The following is a 19,090-nucleotide window of genomic DNA, read 5'->3' on the forward strand; positions in this document are numbered from 1 at the left end:
CCAAATTCTGGTATCGTGACAACCCTGGACCACACATGTGCACTACTCTCTCCATTCACTTGTTTGGGAGTTCCAGAAACAGCCGAGCACGACCGGAGGTGGAGCCGCATCCATCAGACATTTCTGGCATATCCTGGGGAGAAATATCCATGTTGGGAATACCCCTTTATTCCATGTGGTGACGGCTCTGAGAAGATGTTTCTCTCAATGATGAATAAGTGAGGTTCTGTATGTCACACATGATGTTGTCCCCTGTATGATTTCCATCTTCTCCTTTCTTCATAAAGACGTCTGCAGTACTAGATCCTCCAGTTCCTCCAGTTTTCTCATCTTCTCCTCCACAACGTTCCTTCTCCTGAATGACCCACCAAGGATGGACAAGGACAGGAATGAGACGAGCAGAAGAATATTAGACTTCACTTTGGAGATCATCTACCTGTTGTGCGGAGAGGTAAACTTTTCTACATTATAGAACAAGTCCCACATAGGGAAGGGACAATACATAATAGGAAGAATCCAGTGTCCTGTATAACAGCGTCCAGACCTTCCAAGTGACGTCACGAAGCCACCAGCAGAAAAGCTGAAGATCGGCCACCAATATGGTCAGTTATGTGTCATGTCACCAATGCAGCAATAGTAATGTTGTAGAGCAATGAGAATGACCAGGAACAGGAGGATCAGGATGACATCGATATAGAAACATAGAAGATGACGGCAGGAGGAGAACACATGGTCCATCTAGTCCCCCCAATATTATTTCCTTTTTAGTTTTGGCCTCGTTCTATTTTCTCAATGTCTTTTTGTAGGTGAGGTCTCCAGTGTTACAGATGTGGGGTCACTAGAGCTCTATACAGCGGGGTCACAATCTCCCTCTCTCTACTGAGGGGGGAATACTGTGTTCACTTCTCTAAGTGTCTCTCTCCATACACAGGAGTACACAATAGTGAAGAAGACATCGGGTGACTGTACGACTCCCATCATCCATGAGTCAGGAGGATGGAGCAGTAGTCAGAGCCCCATCACAGAGCCTCCCCCTCACTCCCGGATACATGAGAGGAAGATCTTAGAACTGATCTACAAGATGACTGAGCTGCTGACTGGAGAGGTGACACTGCTGGGAAATTCTACAGTAACAGCACTGGAGGTGTCTGGGTGATGACTGTATCATTGTGTGTGTCAGGTTCCTATAAGGTGTCAGGATGTCACTGTCTATTTTTCGATGGAGGAGTGGGAGTATCTAGAAGGACACAAGGATCTGTACGAGGAGGTCATGATGAAGGACTACCGGCCGCTCACATCACAAGGTGGGAAGAGACAGATATGTTTTTCCCCTAATGAGACAATTGTCATCCACCTCATGGGGGGGGGGGGGGTGGGTTCTCTTCCTCTGGATCAACACGGGATTATAGGTTGGACTTGATGGACTGTCTTTTTTCATCCTTAGTAACTATGTAACACAGAATGTATGGACCAAAATTTACCACTAACATAAAGTACAATGTGTTCCCGAAAAACAATCTCACAATGACTTGGATAAGTAAAATCTTATTCCCGCTTATGTTACGTCCACACACGGCGTAATTCGTCTGATCGCTGATGATCCAGCTTCTGTGTATAGAGGAGACGTAACAGCTGTATCGTAAAAACGAAAAAAAAATGTTTATCATCACCTAAAAGAATATATGTATTAATAAAAAACAATTAAAAAAAAAATATTGCCTACGAAGGTGTACACAGCCTTTAAGAGGCTAATAATCAGGTGACGCCCCAATATTTTTTTTTTTTGTGTCCCGCCACTTTCAAGTGTATGTTCACACTATGGCGGAGCAGGGAGATGTTGGCATCTTGCCATTCGCTCTGTTAGGCCACAGTCTACTTTAAACCTGTGACTTACAAGGCGCAGGAACATCGACACAGGGAGTGAGGACCTCAACATTGTATTTTCGGCTGTGATCAGTAAACCTAGAAGTGTAGAGAGAAGTGTCTGATATATAGACAGATATACAGTAGTCATGTATTCAGTCACTGTGTGTTTCCTACAGATGGATCCAGTAGGAGAAATCCACCAGAGAGATGTCCCAGTCCTCTGTATTCCCAGGACTGTCCAGAGGAAAATCACAATGTGCCAGAGAATCATCAGGTAGATGCGCTAAAGTCTCATCAAAATATGGCTATAAAGTAATTAACCGGAAGTTCATGCTATATTTATTTTTCTTGTTTGATTAGGGAAAAAATCTGATTGATATTAAGGTTGAGGTTAAAGATGAAGCAGAAGAGGAGACGGATGTAGTGGCCGATCAGCAGTGTAAGGAGGGGGAGACTTTCATTAGTTGTAAAAAAAAAAAAAAAAAAAACTGTCATGAGGGTCACATAGATACAACTCCCATCATCTCATTATCCCATGTAAATAATCTATTCCATCACTGTGTGTTTCCCACAGATGGATCCAGTAGGAGAAATCCACCAGAGAGATGTCCCAGTCCTCTGTATTCCCAGGACTGTCCAGAGGAAAATCACAATGTCCCAGACAATCATCAGGTAGATGAAGCTGAGCCCTATACCAGATCTATATAGGGGGGTGTGGAGATTTTTGGTCCTGCGGTCATAGATGTGGTTATAGATTTTGGTGGTTTCTTATGTTGATCTGTTAGATTCTTCGCACTCTCTGCTGTATTGTACTGAATTGTTACATATGTGAAATCAGGGGGAAGATCTCACTAATAATAAAGCGGAGGATGAAGAAGAGCGGGTGAGGGGCGATCAACCGTGTAAAAGTGAAGTGGCGGAGGAAATTCCAGGAGGTGTTACCAGAGGTCAGTAATGCTAATTTGCATAAATGTAATAAAGGCTTTTTCTCTTCAAAGGAGGCGCTCTGTGGAAAGACCTAATACACGTCAGAATCAGGTCAGCCTAATCTATAATACCCTCTTTGTAGTTCAGTACGGACATCTGGTGACAGACTCTCGTTAAAGAGGCTCTGTCACCAGATTATAACTGCTCTATCTCCTACATAATGTGATCGGCGCTGTAATGTAGATAACAGTGGTTTTTATTTTGAAAAACGATCATTTTTGAGCAAGTTATGAGCAATTTTAGATTTATGATAATTAGTTCCTTAATAGACAACTGGGCGTGTTTTTACTTTTTACCAACTGGGCGTTGTACAGAGGAGTGTATGACGCTGACCAATCAGCGACCAATCAGCGTCATACACTGCGTTCCAAATTATTATGCAAATGTTATTTTTCGCCGATTTTCCTAAATAGTCGATGCAAATGACAGTCAGTATAATCTTCAAGCCATCAACCGTTGGAGTATAATACGAATTTTATTGAACAAATCTCCTAATGATAAGATTTTTTTTTTTTAGAAGTAAAAGACTCAAAATGCTTCACATTATTATGCACAACAGAGATCAAAACATTTTAAAGGTTGTAAAGAGAACTAAAATGGTCATTCGTTGAATTTGCAGCATCAGGAGGTCATATTTACAGAAATCAAAAGCTCTTTCAATCAAAAATCAACTTAACAGGCCAAGTTACATGTTAACATAGGACCCCTTCTCTGATATCACCTTCACAATTCTGGCATCCATTGAATTTGTGAGTATTTGGACAGTTTCTGCTTGAATATCTTTGCAGGATGTCAGAATAGCCTCCCAGAGCTTCTGTTTTGATGTGAACTGCCTCCCACCCTCATAGATATTTTGCTTGAGGATGCTCCAAAGGTTCTCAATAGGGTTAAGGTCAGGGGAACATGGGGGCCACACCATGAATTTCTCTCCTTTTATGCCCATAGCAGCCAATGACACAGAGGTATTCTTTGCAGCATGAGATGGTGCATTGTCATGCATGAAGATAATTTTGCTATGGAAGGCACAGTTCTTCTTTTTGTACCACGGAAGAAAGTAGTTAGTCATAAACTCTATGTACTTTGCAGAGGTCATTTTCACACCGTCAGGGACCCTAAATGGGCCTACCAGCTCTCTCCCCATGCTTCCAGCCCAAAACATGACTCCGCCACCTCCTTGCTGACGTCGCAGTCTTGTTGGGACATGGTAGCCGTTCACCAACCATCCACTACTCCATCCATCTGGACCATCCAGGGTTGCACGGCACTCATCAGTAAACACGGTTTCAAAATTAGTCTTCATGTATTTCTGAGCCCACTGCAACCGTTTCTGCTTGTGAGCATTGTTTAGGGGTAGCCGAATAATAGCTTTATGCACACTTGCAAACCTCTGGAGGGTCCTACACCTTGAAGTTCGTGGGACTCCAGAGGCACCAGCGGCTTCAAATACCTGTTTGCTGCTTTGCAATGGCATTTTAGCAGCTGCTCTCCTAATCCTATTAATTTGTCTGGCAGAAACCTTCGTCATTATGCCTTTATCTGATCGAACCCGTCTGTGCTCTGAGTCGGCCACAAATCTTTTCACAGTACGATGATCACGCTTAAGTTTTCTTGAAATATACTATGTTTTCATACCTTGTCCAAGGTATTGCACTATTTCACGCTTTTCGGCAGCAGAGAGATCCTTTTTCTTTCCCATATTGCTTGAAACCTGTGGCCTGCTTAATAATGTGGAACGTCCTTCTTAAGTAGTTTTCGTTTGATTGGGCACACCTGGCAAACTAATTATCACAGGTGTCTGAGATTGATTGCAATGATCCAAAGAGCCCTAAGACACATTACCATCCATGAGTTTAATTGGAAAACTAATAATTAAATGTTTGACACTTAAATCCAATGTGCATAATAATTTGGAACACGGTGTACACTTCTCATTGTTCAGTGAAAGAGGCTGGCCTGGAACAATCACACTAATAATGGGCTGGAACAATGAGAAGTGTATGACACTGATTGGTCACTCATTAGTCTGATCGGATTATGTAGGAGATAGGGCACTTAAAATCTGGTGACAGAGCCTCTTTAAAGGGAACGTGTCGCTAGAAATGTTTTATTTTTTTAGTTTAACAGTTAGTATATACATGATTAGACATTGTTCTAATTGTTTTCATTTTTTCACAAGTCAGGAAATATTATAAATTAGATTCTAATTTATAACATTTCCATGTGCTGGTCACTAGAGGGAGCAATTCCCAAAATTGCAGCATTGGCATGTGGTAAAGCAACCTCATTGCTTTATGCTGCAAAATTGGAGAAGACACAAACTCAATGAATCCCCTTCCTTTATCCTGGCTAGTGCCAGGAGAAAGGAGGGGTTTGTATGTTCAAACCTCCTACACTGTGTGCCGCCATTTTTTTGAGCGAATGCACAGTGTAGTAGGCTTACATACAGTGGTAATCTCACAGTAAAACACAAACATAACTTACCTGCTCCTGCCGCCGCTCTGTCCGCTCGCTCCTAGTACTTCTGATCACATGTCCGGAAGCCGCGTCTGGAAGTAGTCATCTTACTGTCCGGCCGCGGCTTCCGGTCCACATGAAAATGGCGCCGGATGTCGCTCGGCCGAAGACCTTCCTTTTGGACTGTGTGGGAGCAGCGCATGCGCCGTTCCCACACAGACGGCGTACACCATAATGAATGGAACGGCTCCCGTTCGCATTCTCTATGGGGATGTATATGCCGTATTCCATCTCTGTATGTGTCGTTAATCGACACATACAGAGAAGAAAAAAAAAAATGGCAGCCCCCATAGCGAAGTAAAAGTTAGAAAAAATAAAAAAGTAAAACACAAACACACAAATAAATAAAATGTATTTAAATAACACAATAAAAGCAAATTGATATAGAATTTTTTTTTTTCGCAACACCTGTCCTTTAACCCCTTCAGGACGTAGCCACTTTTGGACCAAATGACAGAGCCTCATTTTTTTAAATTTGACGTGTTACTTTATGTGGTAATAACTTGGGAATGCTTTTACCTATCCAAGCGATTCTGAGATTGTTTTCTCGTGACATATTGGGTAAATTACGGACTATAGGTTTAGAAAATATAGTTTGTAATTGGATTGAGAATTGGCTCAAGGACCGTATCCAGAGAGTTGTGGTCAATGATTCCTTCTCTGAATGGTCACCGGTTATAAGTGGTGTACCCCAGGGTTCAGTGCTGGGACCACTATTATTCAACTTATTTATTAATGATATAGAGGATGGGATTAATAGCACTATTTCTATTTTTGCAGATGACACCAAGCTATGCAATATAATTCAATCTATGGAAGATGTTCATGAATTACAGGCAGATTTAAACAAACTAAGTGTTTGGGCGTCCACTTGGCAGATGAAGTTTAATGTAGATAAATGTAAAGTTATGCATCTGGGTACCAACAACCTGCATGCATCATATGTCCTAGGGGGAGCTACACTGGCGGATTCACTTGTTGAGAAGGATCTGGGTGTTCTTGTAAATCATAAACTCAATAACAGCATGCAGTGTCAATCAGCTGCTTCAAAGGCCAGCAAGATATTGTCGTGTATTAAAAGAGGCATGGACTCGCGGGACAGAGATGTAATATTGCCACTTTACAAAGCATTAGTGAGGCCCCATCTAGAATATGCAGTTCAGTTCTGGGCTCCAGTTCATAGAAAGGATGCCCTGGAGTTGGAAAAAATACAAAGAAGAGCAACGAAGCTAATAAGGGGCATGGAGAATTTAAGTTATGAGAAAAGATTGAAAGAATTAAACCTATTTAGCCTTGAAAAAAGACGACTAAGGGGGGACATGATTAACTTATATAAATATATTAAAGGCACATACAAAAAATATGGTGATATCCTGTTCCTTTTAAAACCCCCTCAAAAAACAAGGGGGCACTCCCTCCGTCTGGAGAAAAAAAGGTTCAAGCTGCAGAGGCGACAAGGCTTCTTTACAGTAAGAACGGTGAATTTATGGAATAGCCTACCGCAGGAGCTGGTCACAGCAGGGACAGTAGATGGCTTTAAAAAAGGGTTAGATAATTTCCTAGAACAAAAAAATATTAGCTCCTATGTGTAGAAATTTTTCCTTCCCTTTTCCCTTCCCTTGGTTGGACTTGATGGACATGTGTCTTTTTTCAGCCGTACTAACTATGTAACTATGTAACTATGTAACTTTATGTTAGTGAAAGAACGTGGTCGATATATTCAATAGTTTTGTGTGAAAAACACCAAAATTTAGAGAAAATTTGCAAAAAATTAGCATTTTCTAAATTCAAATGTATCTGCTTGTAAGACAGATAGTTATACCACACAAAATAGTTACTAGCTAACTTTTCCAATATGTCTACTTTAGATTGGCATCATTTTTTGAACATGTTTTTATTTTTCTAGGACTTTACAAGGCTTATAAGTTTAGCAGCAATTTCTCCCATTTTCAAGAAAATTTCAAAAGCCCATTTTTTTAGGGAACAGTTCAGTTTTGTAGTGGCTTTGAGGGCCTTATATATTAGAAACCCCCACAAATCACCCCACTTTAAAAACTGCACCCCTCAAAGTATTCAAAACAGCATTCAGAAAGTTTTTTTTAACCCTTTTGGCGTTTCACAGGAATTAAAGCAAAGTAGCGGGGAAATTTACAAATTTCACTTTTTTTGCAGAAATTCCATTTTAATCCATTTTTCCTGTAATACTGAAGGTTTTTACCGGAGAAGCACAACTGAATATTTACTGCCCTGATTCTGCAGTTTTTTAGATATATCCCACATGTGGCCCTAGTGTGCTACTGGACTGAAATACCGGCCTCAGAAGCAAAGGAGCACCTAGAGGATTTTAGGGCCTTCCTTTTCTTAGATTATATTTCAGGCACCATGTCCGGTTAGAAGAGGTCTTGTGGTGCCGAAACAAGGAAACACCCCAAAAAATACCCCGTTTTGGAAACCACACCCCTTGAGGAATTCATCTAGGGGTGCAGTGAGCATTTTGACCCCACAGGTGTTTCATAGATTTCATTATAATTGGGCAGTGAAAATGAAAAATGGAATTATTTTCCAATACCATGTAGCTTTACCTCAAAATTAAAAATTTTGTTCAACAAATAAATGAGGAAAAGCACCCCAACGTTTGTAAAGCAACTTCTCCAGAGTACGGAAATACCAAACATGTGGTCATAAACTGCTGTTTGGGCAAGCGGCAGGACTCGGAAGGGAAGGCATGCCATTTAGCTTTTGGAGTGCTGGATTGATTTCTCTGCACCATGTCGCATTTGTAAAGGTACCAGTGCAGTGGAAAACCCCCAAAAGTGACTCCATTTGGGAAACTACACCCCTCAAGGAATTTTTCAAGTGATGTAGTGAGCATTTTGACCCCACAGGTGTTTCATACACTGGGCAGTAAAAAAATAAAATGTAGATTTTTTTTTTCAAAAAAAATGTTGCTTTAGCCCCAAATTCAACATTTTCACAAAGGGTTAAAAGAGGAAAAAGCACCCACAGTTTGTTACGTAATCTCTACTGAATACGGCAATACCCCATTTGTGGATATAAACTGCTGTTTGAGCACATGGCAGGGCTCAGAAGGTAAAGAGCACCATGCAACATCTGAGGCCTAGTACGATGGCATTTACTCCTCTGTGTCATGAAAACAGAGGATCTGGGGTATCAAAACATTAGAAACCCAGAAAAGTGACCCCCATTTCGGAAACTAAACCCCTCAAAGAATTCAACTAGCGGTGTAGTAAGAAGATTTAGATTGTAATTTAACACCTTTCAAGGTATTCATCTAGGGGTATATTGAGAATTTTTTAATTGTGAAGTGACAACCCTCTAGGTATTCATCTAGGGGTATAGTAAGAATTTTTAAATTGTGAAGTGACAACCCTCTAGGTATTCGTCTAGGGGTATAATAAGAAATACGTTAATTTTAGTAACTAAGGAGGGCAACCTGGAAAACCCGCTATGGAGGGAGAGGGAATGGCAGGTCCCACTACCAACCTACCCACCATTCCATAAAATCCAGCCCAAAAAATAAATCAAAGGCCTCAGCAAAAAACGGATGTGAGCCCGTAATCGCTGTCTTAAGCTAACATTTCGAAGTAGATGACGGTTGCGAGTAGTGACTATGAACCAAATGTTCCCGTAGATTCTTCCCCCTCCTATATGTAACACTAGGGACTGGGGAAATCCGGTCATGTAGGTCAGGATCTGCTCTTAGAATAGGCCAGTGTTTCTCCAGGATCTTTCGAAGTGGGTACATCAGAATTAGCATTTTTGATAGATACCGATCCACATAGGAGATCCTGTCTTTTTGTCGCCCTGGCCCTGGCATAGGCCCTATGTAAATGTTTTTTAGGGTAACCACGGGCTGTGAATTTCTGAAAATGACCATCACACTCAGTCTCAAAGGATGCTTCATCGGAGCAGTTCCTTCTAGCTCTCAAGTACTGACCCACTGGGATACCCCTTTTCAAAGCCGGGGGATGATGACTCTCCCAGTGGAGAAGACTGTTAGTGGCCGTAGGCTTACGGCTAATCTTGGTCTGGATACTACCATCAGGGTCCAGAGATATCCGAAGATCAAGAAATATGATTTCTTTTTGGTGAATCTCATACGTGTACCAATAGCATTGTTGTTCAGTATAGACATGAAGTCCAGAAAGGTGGTGGAATCTCCCTCCCAGAGTATAAATATGTAGTTTATGTAACGACCCCAAAATAATATGGCTTAAGACAGCGATTACGGGCTCACATCCGTGTGGCAGATGTTCATTCTGCCCCTATATGCCCGTCACAAAAAACTTTTTGAACACCTCTGATGGTAAGACCTATCAGATAAAACAATTTATGAACTGTCAGAGCAGTGGTCTAGTGTATGCGGCTCAATGCCCATGTCCGAAACTGTACATAGGAAAGACTATTCAGGAGCTTAGGAGGAGAATCTCTCGACACTGTTTTTCCATCACCGGGAAGGAGGATACGCCACTGTCGAGACATGTCCGCTCTCTGCATGGTGGTGATACCCGGGTACTGAAATTTTGGGGAGTGTCTTTGATCAGGATGGGCCCACGTTCGGGCAATCTTGACCGCAGATTATTGCAGGAAGAGGCTAGATGGATATATCGCCTCAATACTTTGAGTCCCACTGGACTCAATGAGGGCTTTAACTTTGCAGCTTTCATCTGATGGAAGGACTTTTGTCTACTTTGGATACGTATGACACATGTGGATGGACGTATTCGTAGGCAGTGTGGTTGGGCTGACCACCATATTATACATTATACGTATTTACTAATTTTATTGGAGGGTATAGTGCTTCATAGCACACCTTCCTGTTCGGGGAGGAGGGGGCGGGGACTGTGTCTCTTCCCCCTTGCGTGGCGCTGAGTGTAGGCACAGGCTTCCCTCCTATTGGCCTTCGGTGTCGTATCACCGATTGACCAGTTAATTTGTCAATCACGGCGTCATGGGGGCCCGGCTATGATGATGCCTTGTGATTGGTGGCAGTGATTCTCCGGCGGTTCCGTTATGACAGCTTAAAACAACGTGTCTTTTTCGGCGCGATCTCATTAAGCCCCTGAAGACGCTGTATAGCAAAGCGAAACATGTCGGGGGGGCTCTAACACATACTTTTTAACCTAAATACTTACCTCCATTGCTTACCAATAACGCAGAGTGTCTGACTCGCTGGGCTGCAGCCAGGAGCAGCACTGCAACTGATATATACATATGTGGTGCACAGCCAATTCAATTTCAAATGGAGGTGATATTTCTCATTTTAAACAAACTAAGTGTAGTTAGTCCTTTCTTGCTCCAAGAAGCATAATAAAATGCAAATTTATTTAGTTTATCTGTTCACACATTCATCATTGGCAGTTGATATTAGAGGAATTGCTCTGCTGGTAGCAGCTCTTTGTAAATATATGGTCAATAATTCCTACCAACTGCCGGGGTCTTCTTTTGTTCATATAATATAAAATATCAGGGGACCAATAGTCTCTAATACTGGGCTTTTTTATGAGCCCAAAACTTAAAAATAAGCCCCAAAACTTCCGCAATTCCACTGCGTTTGTGGGGGTCCAATTTTGGCCTCTCCCATAAAATGAGTCGGGATTCTGGGCGATAAATTGTTCCGCATAAATGTTGGTCTGCTGGTCCATTAACTCTAAAAGGGTGTCTGAATTTTTATTTTTTTTAAAGTAATCAATGGGGCTAAAATCCGTAGTGTCAATTTGAATGCCTGAGGGGGCTGTAAACTCGGGCACCTGGGGGGTATAATTGTCAGCAGCTACCCATGCCATATCAGGCAGAGCAGGACCTACGGCTGTTCTGCGCCGACTGGGGGGTGCAGACTCAGAGTCACTGGATTCAGAGGAAGATGGAAGCACGAACTGCTCTTCACCCTCACTCGCGCTGTCCATATCAGAACACATCATTTGATACGCTTCCTCGGCTGTGAAGACTCTTTTGGCCATAATTTTGTTCAGCTACTAACTAACTAACTTTTTTTGTAACTTTTTTAAAAAAAAAATTTTTTTAACAAAAAATAAACAGCGCTACTCTCAACTGCGCAATGAGAACAGCAACCCTGCTGTATTCAAACAGTAAGCGTACCCTACCTACCAGGGGGAAAACTAAATGAGGAGTGGCATTGCTACCTAACAGGGAACTTGGGCAGTGGGCAATCTAGCGACACAGCAGGGTGATGGCGACCAGGTACTGCGACAGGTGATCGCTGGGCACAGATCACACTGCAGAAGGACACTGTGGGTGACTGAAATTATATAATTATATATCTTACAACCAGTGGGCACCAAAGGTGGTGATCACTCGTTAGTGGGCACAAAAGGGCAGAAAAGGGGCAGATCGCTGGGTTTTTTGGTTCTTTTTTTCACTTTTACACTGTATTTCTTCTTGTCTCCGACTCTGACAAGCTCTCGGACCGGAATGAGCTTGTCAGAGACGGAGATGCCGGCAAACCACTGCTCCTGCGCTGTGATTGGCCTGTCAGTACTGACTGGCCAATCACCGCTCGTACCGGCACGGGACCACTCTGATTGGTTCTGTGCCCGCGAGTCCTGCTCGGCAACTGTCTATGACAGTTGCGATCGGGACACTGTCACCATGTCTGTTGACGTGGTGACAGTTTGAAGCTTAGGCGCAACTGTACGCACTATTGCGGGAAATCACTTTGATTTCGGACGTACAGTCACGCCCAATCGCGGGAAGGGGTTAAACACTGAATCAATGCTGACGGGGCTCGCTGTGACTTTTCCAGCCTTTACACTATAAGGCCGGATTCACACGAGCGTGTGCGTTTATAACAGCTCCGTGTGTCAGCAGCATATGATGCGTGGCTGCGCAGCCGGCATCATTATGACACTCTGTTTGCATGTTTGAAGGAAAACAGAAAAGCACCACGTGCTTTTCTGTTTACATAGTTTTGACTACTGTAGCGCGCATCGCGCGCGGCACATGGAAGTTCTTCCGTGCGCGGTTTTCACGCACCCATTGACTTCAATGGGTGCGTGATGTGTTAAAAACGCACAAATATAGGACATGTCGTGAGTTTTACGCAGCGGACACGCTGTGTGAAAATCACGGACAGTCTGAATGGCCCCATTGACTAATATAGGTCTGTTCTCTGTAAAGACCACTCTACTGTCTTCTCACAAGTGATATGTAAGCTGGTGTTGTTTTAACCCCTTAATGACCGGGTCTGAAAAGACCTTAATGACCAGCTAAATTTTTCTGTTTTTGCCTCTCTGCGTTTTCGGCAGCCATAACTTTTTTCATTGACGTGGCTGTATGAGGCCTTGTTTTATGCGAGAGAAATAGTTTTTACGGCGTGAATATAGGAAAAAGCGATTCTCTGAATAGTTTTTGGGTTTATTTTTTATCCCGTCCACGTTTCACGCTAAATAACCCATTAGATTCATTCTTCAGGTTATTACGGGCGTGTAGATACCTAATATGTGTAGGTTTTTTGTTTTTATTTAGTGTAGGGGCAATAAAATGTATTTTATGCAAAATAAAGACTCTTTTTGGGACTTTTTTTATTTATTTGTTTTGTTACTTGTTTTTTTTTTTAATCCCATCAAGTGATAACTTTATTTGTAACTTTTTTTTACTTGTAATGTATTAGCATACTCCTGTACCCTAATACATTACACTGTGTCACTATGACACAGGCTGCTGATCGGGCAGCACATAGTGTGCCCGAACAGCAGGCAAACGGAACAGACAGCCCTGGTGTCCTTTGTAGGTCCCCAGGGCTGACTGCAGAGGGATTCCCCGGTGTTTGATCTCATCACCGGAATCCCGGTGATGCAATCAAAGAGGGAAATTCCCTTTTGATCATGCCACAGTCACGGACCGCGGTGATCAAAGGGTTAAAAAGCTGGGGTCCGAATGTTTGCCGACCCCCAGCTGTGTTCAGGAGGCTGCTCTAGGATCAGGAGCTGTAAGTTACAGCTCCTGCTTAGAGGATGAGCACTCACATGAGCGCTCATCAGCCTCTCCTACAGTGACGCCAAAAGACGTCCCTGTAAACTAAGCACCTGCACCGCCTGACGTCAAAAGACAGTGGGCGGTTGGGAAGGTGTTAAACTTGTTTTGTTTATTTTTGTACTGCTGTTCATGTGCTCATTTTACATTTTCTGAAAGTACTTATAAAGGTCGGAATATTCCACCCTGGCGACCAGTACACAAGATGGTAACGGATAATTGACCTGTCTTGATATATGTTGATTTAGGACAATGCACATTTCTTTGTTTGTTCATTATTCTGTAAAATCCTAATAAAAATCATTGAAACGAAAATCACGCGCATTGCACGGACGTATTTTACGTTCTTCTGAATAAGCCCTAAGAGTGGTTTCACGGTTTTTCCTTGCATGTAATAGGCAGGGCTGTACAAGCCCTGGGGCACTTTCCATTTCTCTCCTATCTTCCTCCATTAGTTAGATGTCGGTGCTGTTATATTTGGCGCCCGATATTTAAATAACCCCCTGAACTGTCAATGGGGCATGTAATTGGCAAGGGGGCGTGTAATATCGCTGTGACACTGTTCAATCAGCTACGCACAGTGTCACAGTAAGAGCTGGAGAGAGGAGACCATGTGCGCACAACTCCGATGCCGCTGCCGAAGATACTCCCGCCGCCATGGAACAGAAGAAGAAGCATTCACCTTCTCTCCTGTTCCGTGGCGGCGGCGGAGCTGCGAGTGCACACGCTCTCGCTCTCCTCTCTCCAGCTCTTGCTGTGAGAGTTTGTAGCTGATTGGACAGTGTCACAGCGATGTTCAGGCCCTGCCGGGTTAAGAGCTTAATAGGAATACAAAGATGGCAGTCGCATTGTAGGGGGCCGATGGGCCGTCGGAGGGGGCTGCCCCCTCTTTCTAACTTTTTAGATGCCCCGATCGCGATTCACCTCAGCATTTAAAGGGTGGTACGGGTGGAATCAAAGTGTTCTTTGATTCCGTCTGTTGCAGTGACCCGTCACCCACTAAGTATGGAGCGAGCTCAGCCTGTGAGCCTGCTCCATACTTCTCTTTAACGTTTATCATGTACAGTTACGTGATAATGCTTTACGGGGTTAAATGAGTTTTACATACAAAGATGTTTCCAGTGATGATAACCTGCCACTTCACTAGGTCCACCTTATTAGTACGTGATAGGACACATGGCCTGCGGTAAAAGTTTTTATTGACCTAGTGAGTGTTGATATACTCACTACAGCAGCAGGGAATACAGTACAACACCTCAAGTGATGAGTACAGGGCATTACTAGAGCTTCGTTCTTGGAAGGATGTTGTTTACAAACAATCTGATAAAGGGGGGAATGTGGTTATCTGGCCGAAGGATCAATACATACATGAAGCAAAAAGACAATTGCTTGATAAAAGATGTTACAAACCCCTGTAGGGGGACCCCACTGCACAATTTTTACAGGAGTACACAAACATGGTTGAAGAAGTGTTTTCATTGAGTGAGAGCCCCCTGTGTAAAAAAAAAATTCTATCAGTGACGGAGCCCAGAGTTTCCACATTTTATATGCTCCCGAAAATCCACAAGAATCTTGTAAATCCACCAGGCAGGCCTATTGTCTCTGGTGTAGGAAACTTAACGGAGAAATGCAACAAATGTTTGGATCAACATCTCCGAGAAATAGTCTACCAGGTCCCTTCCTACACCAGAGACACTATGCAGATTCTGAAGGAATTGGATGGGATTCATTTGAGTAAGAGTGAGACACTGGTCACCTGTGATGTGGAAAGCCTTTACACCAGCATTGACCACAATAAAGGTTGTGCAGCGGTGAACTTTTTTCTATCTAGAACTGAGGATCTCAATCACATCAAGAAAGATTTCATACTCAGAGTTCTAGAGATTCATCCTGACGTGGAACTATTTCCTTTTTGATGGTCGATATTATCTTCAGGTTGGAGGCACAGTTATGGGGGCGGCTGTGGCTCTCACATTTGCCAATATATACCTAGGATGGTGGGAAGAAGAGAGTTTTTAGTGACAATATGAACAAATACACTGATAATGTGAGCCTCTGGCGGCGCTACATTGATGATATTCTTTAATCTGGAGCGGCACTGTACCTGATCTGCAAAAATTCATTGGGGCATTAAACAACAATGACTTCAATCTCAGGCTGACTCTTACCTATGACCACCATCTTATTCCATTTAAAAGGCACTGCGGCCACTGTCTGGACTATCCAGGTACCCTTGTGCGGGACTTTATACTTCTGATAATCCCTGTTGTTTGGCCAGCTGCCTCCCTGCTACGGCGGTGTGGCCTAGTGGGTTCACATACCCACAAACCGTGACGTACGTTCAGGCCATGGACTCCGCTGGTCAACCTGAGACCTTGACGACACAAGCCATGCTGGCCGAGATGGAGGATCTCCAAGAACACCATTGCCCATCGGCTGCTTGCTCCAACCACAGTCATCACCGTACCCATTCCTGCTGTTCCTCCGGCTACACTTCCTGTCTGTACCAGTGCCGACCCCCTGTGCTTCTTGCCGCTACCTCCACGCTATGACGGAGACCCGAGGTCCTGCAGGGGATTTTTGAATCCGTGCCTGATCCACTTCAGACTACATGCCAGGTCATTCTCTTCGGATGACGTCAAGATCGCCTTCATCATCTCTCTCCTTACTGGCAAAGCCCTGGCATGGGCTAATCCTCTGTGGGACATCAGGGACCAGAGACCCGTGACTTGCAGTGCTTCTTACGGACCTTCCCCTCGATCTTTGAGGAACCTGGGAGAGTTTCTTTGGCTGCTGCATCTCTGCTGATCCTACACCAGGGAGACCTCTCTGTGGGCGAGTATGCCATTCAGTTCCGTATCCTGGCTGCTGAGTTAACCTGGAACAATGAGGTGTTGGTGGCCACATTCTGGCAGGGACTGTCTTCGGGGATTAAGGGCAAGCTGGCCGCTCCCGATCTGCCATCTACCCTGGACGATCTTATCCTACTTGCCACCTGGGTTGACATGAGGATCCAGGAGCGTTCCCAAGAGGTTCTCCGGGAGAGAGAACTTCTTAGGCTGGATTCTACTTTCTAGCAATCGTTACTATCTTCCTCAGTAGTCCCACCAGAGGATCCTATGTAGATGAACCATGTCAAATTGTCTATCCTGGAGAGACAACGCAGACGCACTTCTGGACTTTGTCCGTATTGCGGCCTCGGAGGCCATATTGTGAATCTGTGTCCCCAAAGGCCAGAGAGACCCCATTGCCTAGGATTGGTTGGAGAGACCACCCTAGGTGGAACGGTACCTAATAAAGCATTCTGTTCCAAGCTGACTATTCCTGTGACCCTAGTATCCGGCGAGAGGACGCATCGGGTTTCTGCCTATCTTGACTCTGGGTCTGCGGCAAACTTCATCCAAAAGGAGCTAGTGGATCATCTTCATTTACCCACAGTTCCCCTGGAGACATCTTTAGCTTTTGCCTCAGTGAATGGACTGCCTCTGCCTGATCCCATCGTTTCTAAAACCCATGCCGTTGAGGCTCCAGGTTGGAGTCCTTCATTCTGATCTAATTTCTTTCCTTGTTTTGCCCAATGCCATCAATCCTGTTCTGCTGGGCCTGCCTTGGCTTCGACTGCATGCCCCAGTCCTGGACTGGAATTCCAGAGATGTTCTCCAATAGGGCTCCAATTGCCTTGGTCGTTGTCTGTTGCAGATCCATCCTGTCCAGCCTCCTCTACCTCAGTCATTGGCGGGACTGCCCCGCCAGTTTGCTCAGTTTGCAGATGTCTTCAGTAAAAGGGAGGCTGAGATGCCTCCACATCGGACTTATGACTGCGCCATTGAACTGGTTCCTAATGACTCTCTCCCCCGTGGCCGAGTATGTTCTCTCTCCTTGCCAGAGTCTCTATCCATGTCGGCCTATATCAAGGAGAATTTGGAGAGGGGTTTCATACGAAAGTCTTCCTCCCCGACCGGGGCTGTGTTCTTCTTCGTTAAAAAGAGGGATGGATCTCTTCTACCCTGCATTGACTACCGTGGTCTCAACCAGATCATGGTCAAGAACAGATACCCATTGCCACTTATATCTGAACTGTTTGACCATATACGAGGAGCTAGAATTTTTGCATGGGGCTTATAATTTGATCCGAATTCGTCAAGGGGATGTGTGGAAGACGGCGTTCAACACTCGAAACGGGCACTATGAATACCTGGTGATGCCATTTGGACTGTGTAACGCTCCCGCAGTGTTTTAGGAATTCGTTAATGATCTCTTCCAAGATCTCCTCTATATCTGTGTTGTTGTTTATCTCGATGATGTTTTGATTTTCTCCCCAGATCCGATGACTCATCGGAGGCATGTCTGTCAGGTTCTACTACGATTAAGGGAGAATCGTTTATACGCCAAGCTGGAGAAGTGTGTCTTTGAGAGGAGTTCTCTGCCCTTCCTGGGCTACATCATCTTGGATCAAGGTCTCAAGATGGATGCTGAGGAAGTGAGAGCTGTCCTGGAGTGGCCACGTCCTCAAGGTCTGAGGTCCATACAGCGTTTCCTGGGATTCGCCAATTTGTTCTGGCAGTTTATCCCAAACTTCTCATCACTGACATCTCCTATTTCCACCCTTACCAAGAAGGATGTGAACACCAAGGTGTGGACCCCAGAGGCAGAGTCTGCATTTATTAGTCTCAAAAAAGCCTTCACTTCAGCCTCGATCCTCCATCATCCTGACGTATCTGCAGTTTTCCATTGGAGGTGGACGCCTCTTCTGTTGGTGCAGAGGCACTTCTGTTCCAGAGGAACTCCAAGAGAAAGGCAGTAGTATGTGGCTACTACTCTAGACTTTTTTTCTTCTGCAGAGCGCAATTACTCTATTGGGGATCGGGAGCTACTGGCCATCAAATTGGCTCTGGAGGAGTGGAGACATCTGCTGGAGGGCGCAGCTCACCCCATCCTGATCTACACGACCACAAAAACTTCACCTACCTTGAGTCCGCTCAACGACTAAATCCCGTCAAGCCAGGTGGACGCTGTTCTTCACCCGTTTCCAATTGTGCTCCACTACCGTCCCGCTGACAAGAATGTGGGAGCCGATGCCCTGTCCAGGTCATTTGAGACAGATGACACGGTGGAGTCCCTTCAAACTATCATAGACCCGTCCTGCATTGTCACTGCCAATCCTTTTCAGGTTAGTGACATCCCTCCGGCGAGGACTTTTGTTCGGTTGGCAGACAGGAGAAGAATTCTCCGATGGGGACACAGTTCTAAACTGGCTGGGCACCCTGGTGTTCGTAAAAACCTGAGACCTGATTGCTCGTCACTTATGGTGGCCCACGCTGCCCAAGGATGTTGTGGACATTGTCTCTTCTTGCATGGTGTGTGCCTCTAACAAGGTTACTCACTCCAAGCCTGCCGGTCTGCTTCAACCTCTGCCTGTACCCAATGCCCCCTGGCCGCATATTGCGATGGACTTAGTCACAGACCTTCCCCCTTCAGCAGGATGCAACACTGTCTGGGTGGTGGACCGGTTCTCAAAGATGGCACATTTTATCCCGCTGACCGGCCTGCCTTCTGCTCCCCAACTGGCGAGTCTCTTCATTCAGCACATCTTCCGCTTGCATTGCTTGCCCCTTCATATTGTGTCCGATCGGGGGGTTCCGTTTACTTCGAAATTCGGGAGGGCTCTCTGTAAACTCCTGGATGTGAGATTGGAATTTTACTCAGCGTA

General features: G+C 44.4%; 1 protein-coding gene across 1 annotated transcript in view; it reads left to right on the plus strand.

The window, feature by feature from the left end:
- Positions 1-2,862: 2,862 nt before the first annotated feature.
- LOC142666059 (uncharacterized) overlaps positions 2,863-19,090 on the plus strand; it is a 48,317-nt gene continuing 32,089 nt past the window's right edge. The window contains exon 1 of the mRNA XM_075845976.1: positions 2,863-2,904. The gene's annotated coding sequence lies outside the window, so the exon portion shown is untranslated. The remainder of the gene's footprint in view (positions 2,905-19,090) is intronic.

The sequence above is a fragment of the Rhinoderma darwinii genome, chromosome 1 (genome assembly GCF_050947455.1).
Source record: "Rhinoderma darwinii isolate aRhiDar2 chromosome 1, aRhiDar2.hap1, whole genome shotgun sequence".
Taxonomy (NCBI): Eukaryota; Metazoa; Chordata; class Amphibia; order Anura; family Rhinodermatidae; genus Rhinoderma; species Rhinoderma darwinii.